The sequence below is a fragment of the Osmia lignaria genome, chromosome 1 (genome assembly GCF_051020975.1).
Source record: "Osmia lignaria lignaria isolate PbOS001 chromosome 1, iyOsmLign1, whole genome shotgun sequence".
Classification (NCBI taxonomy): domain Eukaryota; kingdom Metazoa; phylum Arthropoda; class Insecta; order Hymenoptera; family Megachilidae; genus Osmia; species Osmia lignaria.
Window position 1 is genome coordinate 11,495,434 of NC_135032.1, and position 23,595 is coordinate 11,519,028.

The following is a 23,595-nucleotide window of genomic DNA, read 5'->3' on the forward strand; positions in this document are numbered from 1 at the left end:
TCGAAGATAATGAACTTTTTAATGTTCCTTGTCGTGACTTGGAAATATTTCTATAATTTTGGTTAGAAGACAAATAAATAATTTGAGATTTTTCTAATTAAATGATCTGTTTTATGACGATAAATGTCATCGGCATTCAGTTTCATCGCGTGATTTGTCATGTCACCGATTCGAGTGCGATAGATTAAACTCACCGGTACAGGGCAGGAAATGATTAATCCAAGCGTATAATTATTTCCATTTCCCTGAATATTGCTGATTCAATGAATTCGCTAGGCTTGTATTCCACTGTTCGTATGTTTGCCAAGCTAGAATTCATTTTCTAATTTAATTACGATCAAACGTATGGGTAATTAACCCTATATCGTGGAGGAATCTAAAGAACCTCTGATCATTCCATATGCATTTAATTATTGAAATAAATAAATATTATATCAGAGGAAACATTCAATCGACAGAATTCACAAATAAATCAATTGAAAATAACTTATTTACCCTAATTACTAATACTAATTACTATTCCTAAAATTTATTTTGATGTCTCTTTATTTGAAATAATATTAATTTGGTATTTTTATTTTTAGTAATTAGTTATACTTATTATTTTTTTAAATCATCCGTAAATTAAAGGGCAACAAATAGATTATTTTCTAATCCAGTTTCTGAACTATAATTACACTAATTTTCCAGCTGATTAATTTAATAATCAGGGCATGAATGGGAAATAAACATACACCATTTCATTTTTATATATCAACAATCTAGTGGTGTTAAATGGGTTAATACAGAATATCACTCGTGTGAATCAGGTGAAAATATCCGTGAACTCAAGTTTCAATACACAAAAGGATCAAACGAAAGATCGGACGAACCGCAAGAAACGAATAACCTTCCAAGAGAAACATAATTCCACTTCGTCCTTACTCTTTCACGGTCGAACTCAGTGACGTCAGTCATCTGGTCGGTATAATGTCAAGGTATCCCGAGCGTATATGGTCAGCCGCAAGTGCAACGACCAAGCCAACCTCCTCGATAACACCCACGAGGCTAAGTGTCCAAGTTCGGTGTGTCCCGGTTGTCTGCAGGACTCACGAGATCACCGGCTAAAACTGCTTCTCGTGAACACCGTTATAGGAAGGGCGTACGCTCGCACACTAACAAGCAACCTCACACCGAACCCACCTGTACTTGTACATCCACCTACAAGTAGGGATGGGATCAAGTATACGCCAGGTATTAGATTGACAACTACATTTTGCACCTTTCCTATAAATTAAAATCAACACCATTCTAATTAATGCATAGATAATTATTCATCATATTTGCATAACAGTAATTTCTTAATTTAATGGCAAAATACTGGACTCTTATTCTTAATTAATGTCTATTAATTATTTCTTAATATTATAATTAATATCTAATTAATTCATTCTTTAATTAATATCTTCAAAATTAGAATTTTATTTAAATTCTTTTAATATTATTATTCATAATGAGGCATTCCTTAACAGGCCTACTATATTGAACTTGATCCCATCCCTACATCAAAGACACGTGGATCGTCACAGTCGTATTTTCATTCCGCGTTTCGCTTAGGTGTAACAAAGTGATTTGAACGACGCCGAGCGAACTCTCGCCCCCGCCGGACGTTCGTTTCTACCCTTCCGTGTGCACACACGCGTGTACAACGAACTCGATTACCTGCATCTCCGTCGAGCACGTTTCCTTTTCCTCGGCCTCTTTATTGTTCGAGGTACAGGCTGACCGGTCTGCCGGCAATTTATGTAGGCTACTTATGCAACGGCTCGAGCTGGTTACCGGCTAGGTCAACGAATACAGGCAGTGCTCGCACGCGGCAATCGCATACCAACTCGTAACGCAACCTATATACCGAACCCCGGCGACTAATTATTATTTTTCTAACTGGATCACGATCTGGCCCGTGATCACCGCGCCGTTACGTATCGATAAATCGTCACTGATAAAGATCCTGCTTCGTGGAGATAAGGGCTCTAACCGTGGTAAGTTACTTGGACTGGCTTGTGTCCTGAGGCTCGAACGATTCTTGGAGTTAGTCTTGTCGTTGTGAAAGAAATTAGTAGATATGATTAAATAAAAAAAAATTAGATTTAAAAAAAAAAAAATGTTTTTGGTAACCAAGGATTTGAACCGAGGACCTTCAGATTGCGAGTCATGGATCCACTCCGTGGTTAAACACCTGACTCGCAATCTAAAGGTCCTCGGTTCAAATCCTTGAGTCCGAAAAAAATTTTTTTTTTTTTTCAATAATTTTTATGTAATAGTTATTCAAAAAGAGACAAATTATCATTAAAAAAAAAAAAAAAAATGTTGGGAACCAAGGATTTGAACCGTGGATCTCTAGATTGAAAGTTGTATATGTGAGTTTGTCATACTTCAGAATGTAACTAACTGTAATTGTTAATATCTTTTAAACAATTAGCCGTCTGTCCCCAAAAGGGGGTATAGGTGTGTTCAGCTCGACGAGCTCTACAAGCTGGCAAAGTTTTATTAATAAGTGAGTGTAACACTTGAGTAGTTCTCCGTATTAGAGTCAATTGTCTGAATTAGCATTTTAGAAATGACAAAATCATTCGAAGCGACCCGCAAATCCACGCAAAGGTACTTCCTTAGTTTGCTAATGATACGCGATTCGCATCGGTACAAAGTTCCTATGAGAAACGGTTCTCTGCTGACGGACACGTTGAAAGAACTTCTGTACTCGGAGCGCGCGAAGTATGCGCCGAGTATACCCTATTACATTACCGCAGTTTGCAACTACTTCGGGGATAATTAACGTCACGTGATCTCCCAGCGGAAGCATCTTAGTATCGTTATCGAGCAAAGTACAACAAGACTGGCTGCTGCTTTGTACCTGCCACACGGACTCAATACTGTCGACCAAAGTATATACGTCGGCGGTTGACCGTAAAATTAGTGGGACGTCTTGGCAACTTGTCCCGGCTAAAACTGAATCTCCTACAGATCGAACAGACCTCTCTCGAACCGGGTTACGTCATGGATTTTCCATTACACGTTGGTGGAGAAAAGAAGGAGGAAGAGAATGAACGTAGAAAATGTCTTCGGGAACGAGGAATTCGTTTCTATCCGTTAGCCGATCATTAAACGGCTATGAAATTGTGCTCGATTAAACTATCCATCGATCGAAAGGGATCGTTAGTAATTTTTTCCGACGATTGTTAACGGTCGACGAGGAAATCGTTGAACACGTGGGAGGTCCACGATAGAAGAACAGACGGGATAGAATTCGTTTTTCACGAATTGCGGTCAGCAATATTTTAAGTCATTCTTGCCGAAATTTTACATCCCTTTGTCTTCCTTCCTCGTTTCCTCGGCACCCAGGTCGTAAGGCGAGCACCAGACCGGGAAATTTCCATAAAGACCGGCCCACCCTTGCCGAAGTATCCGTACAAAGGATTGCTTTATGAATTTGCTCGCGATCCATCCGGCCAAGACGTGAATAATATGCAGCCGGTGCAACCGTAGAATGAGCTACGTGAGGCAGTTCCTATTAACCTTCTTGCCCGTGTCACGTTCCCCGTGCCGAATATTCGCCCGAATTTCCTCACGTTTTATCGTCCGAGGTCTGATTTTCAGACTAACGACCACGACCGTACCAGACCGTTCACGATTTTCGCGAACCAACGCCCGTGCAACGATGCGTGTGGAATTGAAAAATCGTCCGCTTTCCGACCTACTCACTGTTCGAAGTTGAACAGACTGTACAGAATGCATCGTTGTTTTCGATTCTACGGTTTGCGTGTTTCTTTCATGGCCAGAGAGATAGCTCGTGTCGAATAGCGAAGGAAGTTTCTTCCTGCTCGATACCACCTCTCAAACGTACATACGTTCCAATATACGAGCCACTTACCAGGCTACCACGTGTATGCGCATTCCTGACTTTAGCGCGATACGGCCCCATCCGCGGTGTCTTTAATATGCGACAGACAAGTTGACCTCGCCCTTTTCGTGGCGGTACTTGTTTCAGACTATTATCCAAGTACGTAGTTACGCAGCTACCTACTCCACGCGGTTACTGCAAGGGAATTTATAATAACCGACCTATAGAGTTACTACCGCACGCTCATCGTCGCGAACAGCCACGATATACCAAACATACTTCACGTGTAAAGCGTACAAATACTACCAAGTATTCCGAGGCGAAAGGAACAATTTTCGATAGAGAAATGTAGTTTGTATGGGGAATGTTGTTTTAGGGGACGGGTACCCGAAAATTCGGCTCGGGGTTGGGTGGGGAATTTTTTTTTTCAATCTTTCGGAGTCTCGCCGGATCCTATTATCATCCTTTTCATAAACAGGAATAGAATGTTAATTTAAAGCTTCATATTTAGTAAAATTTTTGAGAAATTTTTCAAACTTTCATTTTTCGAGCTTCTATTTTTAAGCAGAAAGGAATCATCAGTACTAATATCCATGAAAATCCATGCGAAGGTCAAATCATTTACCTGACAATATAAAGAGAGTCTACTGTCGAGGCATTCAACCCGCAGGCTGTAAAAATGTGAAATCCAAAATAATTGAAACGAGTCATCACGAATAGCCATTAAACTGAATAATGAACGAGAGGGAACAGATTATTTACTGCTGATCAGAGGAAGTCATGCATTCTATTCGTGGCTGTTGATCGTTTGTGCTTTGCTCCAGTCGAAGCAGATGATAGAGCAGACGTTGGATAAGATGAATGACGGTAGCATCGGAGAGAATGAAAACGGTAAGAATATATTAAAAGCAAAGGTGTCGAGGATGACAACTGGTCTTGGGATGCTAATGAATCCTATATGCTCTTCGTCATTCGTTCGAAAGCATCGAAGCAACAGCTTCTTTCGAACATATGTCACAAACCGAATGGAGGTACAAGCGTCTCGACACAGATTACGCTATAAACGATCTTCTGAAACGCGAGTTTCTGTATTATATGGTTTCCTCTTCGCGTTATGTCCGCGTCTTGGACAGTTTAGGGGTTGTTAGAACTGCTATTGCCGTTGCACGAGTTATGGGATTCCCGAAAGGTAGATGTACCACACAGCAATTGAATATACACTAACTCCCATAAGTCAAGTAGCAACATCTGAATTACGTTGGAGATTTATTATCGTATTGGCAATATTTTTTATTCCTATATAACGATAACTCCAAACGTACTATTAAAATATATATCAAAATTATTCAGAGCAATTATAAGAAAATGAAAACCTAAAATTAATGCCATGACTCAAATTAACAAATTTGACAAATTATTGTCAAGCCCAATGACTTGAGTCAATACTTGGCTTCTAAAATTAATTTTATTGCAGCTAAGAATATTTAAAAAATAATAATAATTGAATGTCCTTGATTCGAGATGATGGCATCTTGAAAAATTCCAAATGGCAACATTTCAATCCACATCGAAGATATTTCGAAGCGTATTTCCGAGGAATAGCATCGAACGTTCACGCTTCATTTGCCGACGAGAATCGAATCATATCGAACGTCCATGATTCAACGGTCTAATTAAACGATCGAATCCGGCAATAAAGTAGAAACAGGCTCTCGATCCCGTGGCAAGTACCGACCGATAGCAACGAAACAGCTCCATACTAGACAAATATGTGTATCTATCTACGTTCGAAATGCCCATTATCGGCAGATTAAACGGTACGATTTTAGATCTCGATGGTTACCGTTCGAACTCTCGGTTTCCCGATTTATGTCCAATGTCGGTCGTTCGGAGCTTTCAAAAACCGACAAATCATTTTGAAAGCCTCCTCAATGGATCCTAGACAAATAGCAAACGCCATGAGGGATCAAAAATGAAGCACTATTGAAACGTTATTCAGGTCATAGGAATACTGTTGAAAATTGTTAAAATTCTTTTAAATTTACTTTTTAAAGCTTGCGATGCTATTTAAAAAATTAGGAAATTTAATGACCTAGAAATAGTCAAATTTTATATCAAAGACGTAACTAGCTCGTCTGGTCCATCTTGGAATATAGACTAATCTTCCACCCCCTACCCCAATTCCAAGAAGGAACATTTATCAATTTGTAAAATTTTATCTATTCGACCGAAATTCCTCTAAGGAAGATAAATAGTCTTGTAAGCCTTCTGTGGGACTTAGACAAATAGCAAAGGCCCAGAAGCGAAGACAGAATCACAGGAAGTGTCCCTCTGTCTATGCTACCTATCTAGACATCGTAACATAGTCCTTTTGCAATACTCTCAAGGCACATTAGTCGCTTGGAAGCACGATACATATTCCGCGCGACTAATTATTAATGTTACGGTTATTACCGTTACATTTGCTGTAGTTACGAGCCATTAAGTGACGCTTTATTGATCCGCTGAACATATTTTGCCGGAATAGCCTGATTGATCCTCTTACTGCCTTTGGATTCCTGTGCCAGCTACCTAATGGACAGTTGCACGCGTATACTGATATTCAATTACCATCCATGTCCAGTTATTAACATTCCACTTCGATTTATTTCAACTGATTTTTACTCGTTTCTGGAACGATTTTAAGTGGTTGCTTTGATGATACCGTGGGAACTTCTTCTTGATTATCGCTTTTTCTTCACGTCCTTCGTATTAACCGTGTACGATATAGGGCTAAGAATGGCGTTTTATGGACTTTCGAAGGAAATGCATGGAAATTAATGGGCAATTTCAGGGTTGAGTTGTGTAATTTTATAGTTCAAATGTTATTAGCAGGTTTATTATCACAGTCATCTTTATAATGCTCCATTATTAAGATTCACTTTTGTAGATCATTGTTATAGTTTACTTTTTTGAATTATTAGGTAATTGTAGTGGTATTCAGGACTGGGTTTTTCTTCTTCATTCACATTGGTAATTATTAGCCCGACCTGACATCCGTGCACCCCTAATAAATTTTTATCAGTTCCAATCAAAGCATCATAATTTATAAGAAAAATGTGCACAATCTTGATCTGTATAAATTTAATATTTCTCATTAGTATTGATAACGAAGTATCTTTCCAAGTCTTTTCCTCGACCATTGTCCCAAAGATACTTCAATTTAAGAGTTCGTTCTCATAGATATTATTAGCTCCATGTTCGCGTTCATCCATTACCAGCTCTCAGGGACAGAAATTTATTCGTCTTCTCCAGCTTCTTGACTTTCCTCCGCTACTTGGAATATGAGAGCCACGTATAGTCTCGCACCTTCTTACAGGCCGGGCGAGAGAAAAACCTGGAATTAATATTTCTTTCTACGCCCCAGAGCCGACCCGCTTGCTCTTTCCTCTTCGCCCGTTCTCTAAAGGCGGATCCTCCGTGAAACTGTGAAAAGAATTTAAATTCCGCGGCCCGGACTTCTTATAACGGCTGCTACGACGGCTATGTGTCATATTAAAAAGTTCAACCGAGGTCTTCCGCTGACGTTTATTTCTTAGCCCGATGATAATGCACCGCTCGAGTTTTCATGGTTTCATGAGCGTTGCTTAAACGGATCCTCCTAACCAACCATGAAATTATCATTCGTATTGCATTACCACAGATTGCTTACTTTGTTACGGGGCAACATTGACAGATCACCGAAGCAATCACAAATTTAATTTCATTTTTCACTCTATTCATTTTCTAAACTCTAAATTATTTTTTAAATTGAAAAATTTTAATGTAGACATTCTTGCTTGGTTTACTTTGAACCAAGATAAATTTTTCTACGGTTAATTTCTGGACGATGGATTTTTATAGGCTTGGTCAATTGTGACCTAAACCTACAGAAAATATTTAATTGAAATTTGAAAATTAATTAAGTATCTCTATCTCTCATAATTAGATCTTGGCAATATCAAAGGAAAATTAACATTTTTTAAAATAATGACACTTGATTTAAGAACTAGGAACACATTATACGATTCCTTTTCGCGGTCGTAAAGATTCAATTAATTATATGGACGATAAGATTTGTGATCAATTGAAATCTGTACACGTTCGTGATCACGAAGCAAGTCATATTTAAAGTTCTAACGTTATAAGGCAGGGAATAGATGATCCCGGTGCTCAGTTACGACACGTACAGATAAGACTGGTTAATGCGGCTGGAACACATTTCAAATAGACGTGATCGCTCCAAGGTAGTCGCGATTTTCATAGGACCGATGCAACCAGTCTATTTCAGTGTCCACAAACATGTCTGTATACTGAGGGTTTTCCTTATCTTGCCCTCGTGAAATGGCTCTATTAATTCTGATTGTACGACCTACTGTACGGATATACTACTTTTCATTGGCTTGCTGCATATCAAGTGGCGGATTACGAGGCATAAAAAGTCTGATAAGATTTAATGACAGAAAAGTGTGGCAAAATAACATTTATGGGCTATCAGTTTAAAGCTTAAGATATAATGGAAATGACTACCCAAATATTATCACTGCAAGATAACTGGCCTCTTAATTGAAATAAATAATGAATTAATTAATAAATTAGCAAATATTCAATTTTCAATTGTTAATATATGTCTCTAATTGTTATAAATGTCTCTTTTTGTTGCAGGATTCGAACATCTGAGATCGAATCAACCGCTTTCCTCATATCGGTAAGTCAATTAATTAATTTCTCGGCTGATCATTCACAGCGACAAGTCAACTGTCGTTGATCAATTTTGAAAAATAATTTCTCGTGTTTTTCATCGCGTCGATGCGAAGATACCTGTTCGTTCGTCAAAATAAAAGAACGGTTTATCGGGACGGTAACCGAAGGGAATTTCTGACAGTCGGTCCGACGTCTTGACATATGACTCTTTAAAGTTTACTCGCACGAAAGTGCAGTTTAGATTCCTCTTCCGGCACGAAGTCTCCTGACAGTCGGTGCAGTCTTTTCGCACGAACGGATTCGCGTTATTCATTTTCTCGTTCGATAGCTTTATACGTTTGACACTCTGTTCTCCAATGCTCGTCGCCGATTATACAACACCGCAAAGCAAAACCGTCAGGTTCATTTTTTATTATAAACTGAATTGAAAATAAACACCTAGCAAAATAATTAATATGTACAACTTGTATCAATTATCATTTTTTATTTGAATATGAATAGTAAAAAATTAAATGAAAGAATTTCCTCCCCAATATGTACCGAAATTCGCCTAATTTTAATATTCCCGTTTCATATCTATTCCAATTAAAAATTCGATTTCACGCTACATGTTACGAAACTCATAATAACCGGATCAGCGTTCCATTCCATTGAAAAAGAAGAAGTAAGAATTCGATAATACACGATAGATATTAAATTGCCAGTATCGTTAATTGTTCCGAAAACTCGATCGCCGATCAAATAAATCGATTCCATTCGGTAGGGCCGTCCCGTTCGAAATAATCGAGTTGGATCCTCGTTAAAAGGAGCAAATTGACAATTCCTCCCGTATCGAATCCGGTCAATCGAGGCGTGCGTTACGCTTGCGCCAGCATTTGCACGCGCTACGTATCCTATAATTTGGTTTATCGCTGCGACGTCTGAATTAATAAGCGACTTACCTATCTTGAAATCAAACCAATCAAAGTACCGTCTACGCTCTCAACCGCGGAGCTTCAGACGTGCTCAATTGAATACCCTATTGAAATAGAATTCGAACCAAGATACATTTACCGACCGACTTCGGAATTGCTCCTGACGAATTCTAGTAACGTGCTTTTCTTGTGCAACCACCTTTAATTACGTTAGTGTCTGCTAAGATACACGAGGATTTGGGGTCGTATATTCTGTAAATGGAGATAGAATTTCCAAGATTAACCAGGGATGTAAATTAGGTAATTCAATTATGTATTGAATTACACACTTATTATATTTTAACATTTTGAAATTATACAACAATTTTTCTCGACTCACGAATGGTAGAAAAACAAAAGGCGGGCCCGTATTTGGCCCGCGGTCCATAGTTTACCGACCTCTCTGTTCTATCCGAACAAAATTAACTTGTAGCGTGACATATTGGCTGTCGCAAGTGACGTGGCAATTCGAAATCCATGGTCCGTTATCGCCGCATTCGACACAGCCGAGAAGAAATAAAGCGTTTCGAAACACTGCTTGCCGGAAGCCGGCAAAACCGAAGCTAAATCTTCACCGCGAGTACCGATACTGTCTTCTTCCGCGTTTCATTCGCGGCCGAAGTGGCAACTTATTCGCAGCGAGAAGCGTAATAATGCAAGCAATTAAATTGTATTTACTTTCAATTTATACCGGTTTACGGTCCGACTGACTGAGCTTCAATAATCGAACTTCATCCCCCTACTCTTGCCCCCCTCAATTACCTCCCGTTTGACAGCTGTTATACGAGTGCATTCGTTAAACACCGATTACCATCGCAACATATGTTGATGATAAAAATAAAAAACCGATACACGTGTGCGTCTATGGAAAATTGTAAATCAACAGTACCGATAAGGACGACAAATTGTTATCGTTCAATTTTGCTAACTGCTTTGTAAACGAGTCTCTTGTAAGCTCGACTAATTAATTCCAGCCTCTGTTAATTTGATTATGAACTAATTGGAGGATATGCTTGTTTATTTTAGTAAATGTTTAGTAAAATCATCCCTTAATATTTTTTCTCAATTTTCAGCTTTTTCCATAATTTCAATAATTTCATAATAAGGTGTATTTGAGAATTTTCATTTTTTCAAGTCGATCAACCAAGTTTCTGAAAAAGTATACAATAGAATACAGTATTATTTATACGCTGAATTATATGAAAATCTTGGTGCTGTTCGTATGAAAGGTATATTGTTACCGATTTATCGAACAGATCTCCCCATTTATCCAAATAATTGGAGCCGTTGCAGCTCAAAAACGAGCAAAAGATTATCTATCGCCCCGTGGAGAATACCTGTCTAACGAAAAAGAAATATCACATGAAACACGTGACTGTGCTTTATTTCGATTTTCTGTTACACGTGTACCTTAAATTCTCTTTATTTAAATAACAAAATCGTCTAACTACAGATACTTTTTATATCTATACGAAAAATGACTGATGCACTTCACAAATGCACTTCGAATGAAACGTTGCACATTTCCTCAAATAAATCAAATTTGCAATACAATTCATCAATGACAGTCAACACATCGCTAAACCCCATTAGAACGATTAAACAAGCATTATCCAACATTTAAGATTCTCCTCTAATTATCACTCGTTTGCGTACATCGTTCAACACTAACCTACTTTTGCAGTATAATTACCTACAGTTACAGATGAATAATTTGTCCCACATATCCGTGCAATTTTCTATTAAAATTGTACGTTACATCCCGGATCATGGAACTGAACAAGGGTAAAAAGAGATCGGAACGATGAAAGGTTGAAAGAGAAGGGCTGGAAAAGATAGGACAGGTTGACCGTCTCCGTAGGTAGTCGTTCTGTCGAGATATCACGAGTGGCAGTGTAACGCGGTAGGACGGCGCGTAATTAACGCCTCATGTAGATGGTATCGCGTTGTGGACGATCCGCGTGACGACCGGTGATGTACGACCGTGGACCGGCGTAATGGAATATTATTATCGGTCAGCATCGACTCGGCGAGGTTGAATTAGTGGCGATGTGCTCACGAAACGACGCCTCGATCAGTCGGTTCGAGTAAACCAGTCGATGGCTAGTCGATGCAGCCGTGCGTTGCGACCGACCACGCAACAGTGAACGGTCCCTTGGAAGTTAACCACTAGAGACAAGCCGATTCATCGTCGAACTTTCGCCGTTCGCGGTGATCTATCATCGAGCGCTAGCGAAATGCTGCATCCGCGGGATGGCTAGACTGCGGAAGTGCAGCCGAAGGGATGAAGAATCTTAACGGGATCCGCCGTCAGGCTGACTCTTTCCAACTGGGAACGAGATTAGTCGAGGATATTGAATTTCGAGTAGGCTGGACGAAACGGACACTGGGCTAAGTGAAAGATCGGTGATGAACAGCCCGTGCCATGCTAATTAACCCACTGACGACCATGAGGGTACTGATATGCTCACTGACCGCCTAAGTGCACTGGTACATGCTATTGAAATATGGGGATACTTTGAAGAAGGAATTAGTATCTGTCTATTGAAATTTAGGTGCCATCATTTCTGTCAGTGTACCGTTATGCATGCAAAGACGGTAATGGTGAATCCTCGGACGGCGGACCATGAAGAAAGGCCGAATTTTTATTTATTTTGCAGCGATGGTTTGAGTAACCATATGGATGGTGATGTCTGGATCTACTTGAAGGTGGTAAATTATCGAATGGCCACTGTACCTAGCGATGGGTATGAACTATCTAAGATTATATAAAGAAACGAGTAAATGATCAAAGTTAAAGGAACTTTTAGTCCATCGAAAGGATCCCTTGTCTCGTTGTGAACACTTTTTTCAACGGGCATCGAGTTTCGAACTTAATTACGTCCGCAGCACAGTGATCTCAAAACAGTTTAACGAGGATGCCTTCGAAACTTTATCTAGGACAATCGGCATAAAAGAGTCGACGAAGAGGAGGCTCGCATTCGGCTAGGAAGATGGTCGACGACGCGGGAAGACAATGTGGGGACCTCCCTCGAGAGACAAGGAATGAGAAAACGGCGAGATCCGGCCGGCCATTGTGTGAAACTCGCTGTCGAACTTTGTTGACTTCTTAAAAAGTCGTAAAAGACGGCCGGAGGTTCTGTCCACGAGTGACGGCGTGTACTTTCCGACACTCAGCCACGTTTGGCAGAAAATTGACGTCGTCGACGTTTTTCCTATTTTCTGCTCCGTTTCCATTCCTTTTTCTTCTTCCTCTCCTTCGACTTCTTCTTGTTATTAATTGTTCCGCGTCGCGTCGACTACCAGACGATTAGCGATGGTAACGTCATAAGACATTTATCGTATTTCAGAAAAATTTAGAATCTTGGAATAAAATTTGAATAGTTTCAATTATCTTAAAATATAAAGTTACATGATACTCCAAAAAACTAAATATGATTCATCTTTTCTCTTTACAAATATGTGCAAATATTTTAAATTTTAGAAAAATGAAAGGAAAATGTTAGAAAAAATTAATATAATTAAGTAGAGCATTAGAATCATCATGCAAAAACAGCCAGTATATTAATATCATGTTCTTCATTTGTAAAAAACCTGGACGATTATTATTGGAAAAAATTTTCTGCAGTTTAAAGTTAGCATTTCTTATCTTTCTCTTGCACATGATCGTTCTATCGTTTATTACGATTGCTCCTTTGGACAGGATTGATCGTTCCAGATTTAAACGCGTTTCTCAGCTCCAATAAATTGATTACCTGGACGTGTTGCTCGTTTCTTCTCTCTGCGCTTCATAATCCGACCTCAAAGTCCTTCGACCGTGATTTATTTGAAAATTTATGCGCTTCGTGCGAGCATCATTTTTACGCTTGATCATCCTGTCTTGATTGCTTGCAATCTCTTCGCGTTTCTTGTCCCGATGAAATTGATTTCTCCTCGTGTTTGCCCTGAACTATATTCGCGAAATTTCTTCTTGCAATTTCATTAGAAATATTTGTAGAAATTCTGTATCAGTTAAGTTACTCCAATATACAATCTTCTACCATAATGATTTATTTTATGGAAAATCCAAAAATTGTTATAACAATTTTATTCTTCATATATTCTTAGCAGTGCTGAATTAAGGGGAGATCTAAATGTTATTTAATTTTATTTATTTATCAAGGGATCCTCGAAGGTTTAATAACTGGGCCTCAGATATCCAAGAATGTAACAAAAGGAAATTAAATAAATTTCCTAGATTTCTAGTTTAAACGGCTTCAAGTTCGCTTTTGTCAAAGGAGAAGTAACACTTTCGCGGTGAAATTGTAACACGTCGAAATCGCAAATCGGCGTCGCGTCGGTACGAAATTACGTAGCCAGCACGCAGCGACGACAAATCCGATTTTAATGCGATCACAGCATACCTGGTGTGCAGCTGCAGTTTCGAGAGCCTCGCTGATTTACGTGCATCGCTAGTCACCGAACGGATAAGCGTCGTTGCCGACCGGCTGATCGTTAGAAGGCTTTTGATTAGCACGAATGAAAGTGAAGAAGAAGTTCTAATCTGCGGTCGGCGCACGTCAGCCAATTAGAGTTCCTCGTGGATGGCTCATCGAAGTTAGATTGCCAAGAGCCTGTGGTGAACTTAATGAGCGCATCTGTATGATCTTCGCGTCGAATAATCCGGCGACGATCACGTGGAATTTCAAACTATGACCCAAAATTGGCCACCTTTTGAAAAAACTCGAAACGTGATTCCATTTACTCGGGCAACGTTTCGTTTATTAAAAAACTGTTGATTATCTCGAGTGTAAGTTTGAAAATTTATTGAAAATACAGCCTTCGATTGCTAAATTTTAATTTTCCTCGATATTTTGGATAAATATCCTTGGTTTAATATTACTTAAAATTTACAATATTACAAGGAGGAGACAGAAGTCAGAAAAGAATTCTTTTTGAAGCGAAATAAAGAGTCTGTCTGTTTTCCCTTTCGATGCGTTCAAACAGCAGGAAGACCCTTTATTGCGACAGAAACGAGAAATTAATCCGAAATGGAAGCGTAACTGTTCATCTTTTATTGCACTGCTGGATCGACAAGAACGATCTACGCAATTTCTTGGCCGAAATATTACGAGACTCAAGATTATTTCCCTCTTCAAAGCTCTTTGACTCGGAAGACAATAACTGGTTCCTAAGAACACTTTATTGGTGCATTATTCAACTATTTTCTGGAAATTCAATCTTTGCTAAAATCTGAAGCACCCCAATTCAAATTTAAATCTAAAATATTTTTATAATTTTTTTACATTTCATATTTCAAAATTCAAAGAAAGAAGACAAATTAGAAAAATCATCAAATTGAACAAATCAAAGGAAATTACATTTCCAGTCAAAAATATCTATTTGTTCATGAATTATTTATTATTTCTATATTCTTGACTCAACAGTTGCTTCCTCTTTGCACCATTCGATTATGGTTACGCAACTTCCTATTTACAAGCTTCACGGTAGATCCTGGTACGTTTCAAGCGTAACCAGTATGAGGTGCATTGCATAACAGGTTTCAGACGGATCTTCATGGTTCAATATTTCGCGTCTGGACCTCGGAAGAGAGATCTTCCCTGATCCGTTAATATCGTGACAGGGACTGTTTACACGGTACACACGAGGGTAGCTAGCCTATCGCGACGAAGGAGCAGAAGTGAGAAAAAGAAACGTGAACCTGGGTCTCGCCTATGGCCACTGCTAACAAATCTCGAAATGTAATAAAAGCTAAAGTCTGGAGAACAATGAGAACAATGTGAAAAACAAAACTAAATTAAAATTGGAGCTCTCTCCGTGGTCTGTTGCCGAAGGGTTAATACCACTTGAATGATAGTCATTTTCAAGTTATTATTACAAGACCTCCTTGAAGTATCGGAAGGGTTATTTTAATACCTTTTGACTTGAATGATAGTCATTTCCAAGTTTCTGTTACAAGGTCTTCTAATCACAGGTCAGGAACACGCTTCCTTCTCGCCTCCAATTTACACGATCCTCTTATAGAAAAAAAAAACAAAGGCTACCTGATGGTAAATTAGGATTACACTCTCCGTTAGGTAAAGCTATCACGTAGCGGGTCAGTATGACCTGGAGTTAAGCGGCAGCCTAGGGATTGCCCAGTGGCGATGTTATGATACTTGCTACCGACTCAGAGAAAATGAATTCTGGAGCCCCGATTAGAATTCAACGTTGGAATACAGAGAGCAAATTGCTAAATACAATAGGACTAAGTGAGGGCTCTTAACCCTTTTGTTTCAGTACAATACCCCAGGTTTGTAGATGCCTAATCTGTAGAAGCGATCCATGTGTATTTTGCGATTTTTTAAATCACAATTAAGGGTAGATAATCTAGCACACGATATCGCGTGATGGAAGTATTTGATAAATGACCGCGAAAGGGTTAAATCTAATTTTTACATTTCAATAAATATATTTTCCGATTGCCTCGAAGAGAATACGGTTAGAAACCGGAAATTTGTCAAAGGCACAATAATATATTGTAAACGCCAAAATGGAGACACTGTGTGCCAGTCTTACATGCATACAGTGCACATATGTTTGCCCAAGTTTGAGAGATTCGCTTCTGTTATTGATCACCGTTCATCCCATGGCCGGAAGGCTTCCGCGGGGGGATGACAAGGGAAGGTAAACGTCCATTGTACCGTGGTCAGCCGCTCGAATATTACTGGCAAAAGTGCCTACCGAGTTTACTCTTTGCCTGTGGACCGATCGATAGCGACAATCTGCGGTGGACGTTAACGACTAAGGTCAATAATGACGATCAGCATACTGGCTACTACGACGATGACGAGATTCGGAACCGCAATGATGACACCCATGAACTGGCCGGCTATAATAATCCGCAAATTACACGTTTAACAGTCTGTCGCAGTCTCGCCAGCGTTTCAATGGAATTTCACGAGAACAGCGAACACAGTTGCATTCCTCGTTGCACTTCATTCGTAACGTGTATCGATATTAGCCTCGTTTCCCATCTTTTCCTTTTGCCATCTATTGATTTCAGAAGGAATGTCTTAGTGATTGATTCGTGGAACTGTTTCTTATATTGCATGTGATAGAGAAAGGGTATAATTTGATGACATAAAGTATAGCAAAGTGCTACTTACAGAGAAAGAAAGTTGTGGTAGTGTTTATAAGAAATGTTCTACCTGTCGGGATTCTTTTTATGGGAATGTTTGAAAGATTTAATGCAATTTTCACCGATGAATTAGATAGATGAATTACACCAGGGAATGTAAGATTTATATCAAGTGATTGGAAGGAGGCCAAAAATTTGAGAGTTCAACTCTGCTGCAGAATCGTAAGTTCAGTGTAGAAGTAGAAGGAGGGCACGTGAAATATTATATTTTCTATATTTGATAAACAGGAGCAAGTAAGTTGCTTGGATTAGCAAAATACAAAAGCATTTATAGTTACTCGAGTAATTAGTAAATTTACTAATTTACACTACTTAATTAATATTCTAGGGGGATGGAATAACTCCAAAATATTTGAGAAATTATTTTAGATACAGAATTTTCATAAAATTACCTAAATTTTGAATCGCCTTACGCCATCAAATGTCTCGGTTTGAATCTATCCCTTTGTCACTTTCATTAACGTGTGCGGTTACAAAAGGACACGTTCGCATTGTGCGGGTCTTGAATTCGTCCCGGATGCGAACGCTCGATTAACTCAGACGATGCAGTGGGCGATAACGAAACTTGAACGCTTTAACACTTTCGCGAAGTTAGTGGAAATTTCGGTGGAACATCAGTGCGTTGTTGGTAGCTGACGGTGGAGAATGAAGGTGAAGAGCAAGAGGGTGAGCCATTGCTATAGAGCATGATACGAAATTCTAGCGCGAGATACCACAAACGTTCTAAGTAATTTGCCCGCTTTCGCTGCGTGTTAACGCGATTAAACAGCGAAGAAATGAACTCCCGCATCCTGACGACAGATTAATTAAAGAAGTTAACCCTTGACGAATTCCGCGTTAGCGCATAATTAAATTTCATCGGGGAATTTGAAAGTTTTTTGTGTTTCAACTTGGTAAGTACGAAAACGTGTCTTCGAAGATGGCCCGGATAATGTTCCATTCTTTTTCGTGAAATAACGTCGCGTTGTATGCTGTAACGAGTCTTGAATAGGATGCTAACAGCATTGTTCCTTCTACGACTCTTCATCGGTCTTGTTACCGTGTACTCATTGTTGTAATACAACGTACACTATTACCATATAATTATCAGTGCTGACGAGTTTACAAAGCGGTACGTCACGAGGATTCCGTTGGATGAATCCACTGGACAAGATTTTTCCATAATAGGGATATCCGGGAAGGAAAAGGACAGGGATTACTGGCAAATTAGTCTGTCTGAGAATACCTCAATATTTTGTTTAAAATTTAATCTTAAACAGGTTGAAGAGTTGATTCGTATTTCTCAATGACGAGTTAATTAATCATGCCCAATTAAAAATTGAAAATTTTTCCACTTGTACTTTGCATAATTTATATATCAAGAATCAATGCTTGGAGACTCCTTAAATTACAAAGCAATTTTCGCCGAAATTTCCCAGCCATCCTTTGCATAAAACGGTCCACAGAGGGGTCTATACCCGCATCGTCCCCAAGCTGAATATTCCAGGCGTCGAAGCTCTCAACGTCGGTTAGACTCGGCCACCAGGTTCGACCGCAAATGCACATGCGAGTATCCGCGCGCTTGTAACGCGTGGAGCGTTGCTTGTGTTCTTGAAATTCAATCATCCTCGTTATGAATCTTGACCATGGTGGCGAGCTACGTTTCGTATTTTGTAACACGAAATTGCGATCAATTTCACGCGTTCGTGTCGGTGACGTGTTTCGCTGGTTTTACGAGGTTCTCGTGCGTGCATGAAGTAGTGCTCGCCACATCCGAAACTCTCTCTCTCTCGTGTCTGTTTCTATCGTGCATACCTGGTAACGAGACATCGTTCGTAGAATTGCATAAATTCGTTGGACAGATGGAATGCATCGGTCGACGATACATAGTTTGAAGTAAAGCAGGAAATGGGAATCGCAAGCTATTGGCTCGTCCTTGTTAACTGCGACTACGGTGAACGTTAGAAACCGCATAGGTGGGCAGAGCAATTGATACGGGACTCGAACGAGGATAGATATAGAAAAGGAAGTCTCGAAAATCGGCGAGAAATCTGCTTTCAAAAGTTTCCTCCCCTTTAATGGTGACTGATGTTTTGTAAATTGCAAATATTCCAAAATATTTTTCAATACACCTTGCCCTCTTTATATTAATTATTTAAGAAGCCAAGAATTTCTCTTGTTTTTATTAGAGAGTTTTTGACAAAACTGATCACCAAGAACTTATCCAGATTTAGCCACTTGTCAGTAGCAAATTGGAACATGCACCGTACATGGCACGTTTAAAACCTGCAGAAAATACTATTCGTGGCACGGAGATCAGCCATTGCTCCTCCCGTCAACGGTTCCCGAATGCCAGAGGAAATAATTTTCCTATTTCGAAATAACCTCAGCGCGGAGCGGTGAACGAGAGCTGGAGTTTGGCAACAGGCTCGCACTGGCTCAAAGTGCCTCTAAACCATCCCGCCTTCCAAACATACGTGGTAACTTCCGTCGATTCGCGAATATCGTGAATTTCCAAGGTTCGCCAGCTGCGCGCTAGTTACTCGTCGAATGTACGATTTCAGTCCGCCCAGCTCGTGCACCGAATCCGGTATTATTCACTGCGACGACGAATCTTCGAGGAAAAAGAATTTTCCTTCAATTTTCCGCCATTTGGCGAGGAAATTTGACGAAATAAGTGGTCTTTGCCGTAGAAAGGGTGTCACAAGTGACGGTTCTTCATCATTAATCTTGAAAACATAAACGAATTCCCTCTATCCTTGGTTAATCTAAAGTTAAACGCGGAAAAATAACATCGAGCAGATATGCACGGCTTAGCATCCTTAGTAGACGAGGTTGCACGGCACGTCGCGAGGCTGATCAGTGGATCACGAAGCGGTTAGGTCGGTATCGAGCCCTCCGCCCCGAAAATATACGATGTGCGGAGAAGGAAGAAGAGTCGTGGTGAAGAAAGGTAAATAAGAACCTTGGTGAAATAACGGTACCAAGAGGAAAGCTTCGTCTGTTCTTCACCTCTTCCGCTCAGTCTCACCTCGTTGCACCACGATCCCTCGTTTCCCTCTGCTCTCCTCGGTATTATATTCCACCCACCGCGAGGAGTCCTATTATTGAGAGCAGTCACGACGTATCGTCCGCGGAAGAGAGGCTTCAGACAGATCGTAACGTATTTCACTTTCTTCCCGAAGGGCTTCACGCTCCTCTTCCTCTTCATTCTTCACTCCCCCACCTCGTTACATCCTCTGACCGTACCGTTCTTTCGAACGGATGTTACAAAGGTGGCTACACATCGAGATTTAGCTTCACCTTTCAAGCTGGAAACACGAAGAGTACCTTCTAATCGAACACGGAAAATCACGATCGTGTTAGCCACCGCGTTATTGCATATCCATCCTTTGTGTCTATGTCTGCGCGAAACTGGCAGACTGGTTTCTCCATTTAATCGGAAGGAAGTAGCGAAGAACGAACCGGAAACGAGAGAGGGAAAAAGGGGAGAAAGTACGCGCCAGAGATTCCAGTTTCACGGGGTTGAAGCATCGATGTGGCATTCAAAGGATTTTTTCGTTCGACGGAACAGCAGGTCGGCGTGTACACGCTGGCGGATTTCGAGAGCGAGCGGAAGAAATAAAAATCCGCGATTTCGACGAATCGGCCCGTGAAAGCATCGCGTACAAGCCGGCTACCCCGTTCGTTCGTGGCAGCTCTTGGCTGCGGCTACACCGCCTTGATGCTAGATTGGCACTTGTCCAAAGCTCTCCTCTCTCTCTCTTCGTTCGTAACAACGTAACCGCGGAAATTTTTGCCTGATTAACGATATAGGTTTCAGTATTTTTCCGTGTATCCAGAGTCTGGCGAGGGAATGCCTCGATTTTGCATCGTTTACCATCGACCCGTTCGAAATATCCGCTTTTCGATGGTTACGGTAGAAAGGGGTTGATCCGGTTAGATTTAGCACCGGTCAAGGTTTTCAGTCTTTTGAATTATTTATGAATAACTCGTTTCAGATATTCTATATTTGGATTATTATAGAAAGTAATTATCTAAGAATTATTGTGGAAGGAAATTTGTTCGCGTTAGACGCTTGATAATTCGCCGCCATATAATTAACCGCTTGAATAAACAAATGAACGACGAAGAAAATACATATGTATGCCATTAACGCTCGATAATTTCGCATTTCTTAGAAAAGCCCACCTCTGGTGCTTGGTAAGCGGCAAATTATCGAGCGGCTACTGTAGTTAGATGCACCATTGGTCAAGGTTTTTCTAGTTTCTTGCATCGTTCGAAATATCCTGTACCGGGTGATTACGATAGAAGGAGATTCGTTTACCTTAGATCGAGCATTGGTCAAGGTTTCTCTAGCCGGTTGCAACGTGTTCTTACGTAACGCGTGTATTTTCTTGAACAAGAAATCGGTTTCATTACCTCTGTACAACTGGGAGCAAGATCCACTCGTAATTACAATGTTGTGTCGGAACTGTATAAACATCTCGCTACCGGTTTCTACCAGTCCAGGAACATAACTGTTTAAAGTATCGAGCTGCTACTTGTATTTTTGTTCTTTCAACGAACGACCATGATAGGAGTCAGATAAAAATAGGAAAAATTTTCAAATTGTAGAATGTGGAAGTGGCTAACTTCAAATAATCAAATAAGTAGATATGAAGAATTTATGTGTCGGGTAGGGTCGGGTAGTTTTGGGGTTACTTTGGGATTTCCGCGTAACGGGTCCAGGAGCACTAACCTTTAACTTCCATTCCCTTTATGCGTCTCGGATCGAAGCATAAATTCCAGTTTATCTGAGAATTTTTTATTTTGAATCATAGTCTCTAAGGGCAGCAGCTGTTCAGCTGATACGAAACCACTGGTGAAGCGTTATGAATATCCTATCCATTACAAAACAGCTGTCTCTAAATATACACTCAAATAATTATTCATATTACGAATAATGATTTGATCATTGAACAGAAATAGGAAGAAATACCGAAAGTAAAATTAATAAAAGCAATCCTGAATCAGCTTACGTCAATGACGTTTTATGAATTCCGGATGTCGAGCCGGACTAACTGGACAGATTGCATAAGTTGAAACTAAATCGAAAGAGGATGAAAACCGCTCGATATACAGGAAGAATGAGGGTAGAGAGTTGGAAAGAGAGAAAGGTTACACTCGCGCTACTCGGTAATCTACTTTGAGTCTGAAATATAGAACATAAATTCCGGGCTATATCAAGGACCGGGTGCGAAAATTTAATGCGCCGATAAATTAGCATACTAACGAGGACGAAGAGGGAGAAAGAGAAACGGGGATATTCCAACCCCCGTACCCTATCTGGTCTCGGTCAGGTCGGTGGAGCAGCTTTTCCAGCGATAGTAATCAAGCAAAATATTGTGGCAACGGCCGCGGGCACTGGCTGTCGAGGTTCTTGACTCTCACCAGTGTATCCTGGGTCCGTCGTACCTAGGAAGATTACGGACGGACCTCCTTCTCCCCTTTCCTAACTTATCTCCTCGGTATCCGCCCTCAACCTTGTTCTTCCGCTACACCCTCCAGCCTCGGTCATGAATAAGTCGATGCTTTCGTTACTTATGAGCAAAGGTATCGCGAAGGAAAGAGATTATGGGCCAAGTAAATGAGACGAAACAGTGAAGAAGAAAGGGATTCGAAAGGAAAATAAAAAGAAGATGGAACAAGAGAAAGGATAAGAAAGCCGATGGAGGAAGGATGAAAGGACGCAGAGGTTAGCTGGTTATCCGATCGTACGGGCAGCACGTTAGCCTAGCGTGGTCCAACCGTGGCTAAAAGTTAGGAGAAACTTGCTAATGTATGTGGGAGAGTTAGACGACCGGTGGCTTGCATCCGTTCCTAGACCGACCGGTCTAGGTCGTGACCTGCCAACTCTACCTTCCGTCCTTTCTTCCTCCCTTCTTCCTTTTACATCTACCTTGCATCTAAACGTCTCTTATCTGTTCCCTTCTCGCTTTGACCCACCGATCGTTCGTCCATCGACATGCGCGTCCGAGCGTGCCGTACGTGTACCCAATTGCTAACCTCCTAACCTTCTTCGACCATGTCCCTTGGATGTGGTACACGTATCTGGGTACGCAGTCCCAGCTAAATCCTAGCTGTGTGAAGGGACAATCCGAAGAAAAAGCTTCGCTGTGTACAACGCACAGGTGTACGTTTCACCTATTGGTAGGGTACTTGTGTTCAATTGGTAGCTTGCTAATCTGGGAGCTTGTTCTACGGGTGTAGGGTACACGCTTTGCGTAGGTATTCCAGGTGAATCCGGTTGCTTCTTTTGTCAACGACTATGGTCACGGGGAACACAGACAAAACATTGTTATGTATTGGGCAAGATTCTTCTTCTTATCGAGGCTATTGGATCTAAGCACGTGTTTAACCGGCACTCGGCTCTCGCTTCCGCTGATTAATAGATAATGAATACGGGTATCTTACGGTTCTGTTTTATAGTTTCTCATCTATCTTGTTCGGTGAAAAATTTGATACCGAAAAGAGATCCTGCTGATTTTACCTATCGAGTCCTAAATAGTGGAGAACCGTTATACCTAACGCGTTAGCATCCTCTCGGAAGATTCGTATCTATGGATATCCTTATATCTAATATTCTCGGCGACCTGTCGACAGGACTTGTACGATAATACTGGACGATAAGATTGTTTGGCAAGCAAGTGTTACCGAGTACCACGGGTCGTGACACGCGATCCTTGCTCCTTCCTTGCGGACTTACTTGGGATCTCCTTTGAGCCTTAACATATCTCCTCGGGCTGTTATCTTTGTATCACGGGCTGATTCGTGTGCGCGGGAAGAACGATTGACTGCTAGTGTGTTCTTTAGAATCTTACTTGTAGTGTTAATTATCT

At 40.4% G+C, this 23,595-nt stretch overlaps 2 protein-coding genes across 3 annotated transcripts in view; one reads left to right on the top strand and one right to left on the bottom strand.

Annotated features, from left to right (window-relative positions):
* Positions 1–23,595, bottom strand: part of Atg16 (Autophagy-related 16) — a 397,790-nt gene that overhangs the window by 104,169 nt on the left and 270,026 nt on the right. The window lies entirely within an intron of this gene.
* neo (ZP and PAN domain-containing protein neyo) overlaps positions 1–23,595 on the top strand; it is a 192,235-nt gene that overhangs the window by 41,444 nt on the left and 127,196 nt on the right. Inside the window, exon 2 of the mRNA XM_034328169.2 lies at positions 8,564–8,606. The gene's annotated coding sequence lies outside the window, so the exon portion shown is untranslated. The remainder of the gene's footprint in view (positions 1–8,563; positions 8,607–23,595) is intronic.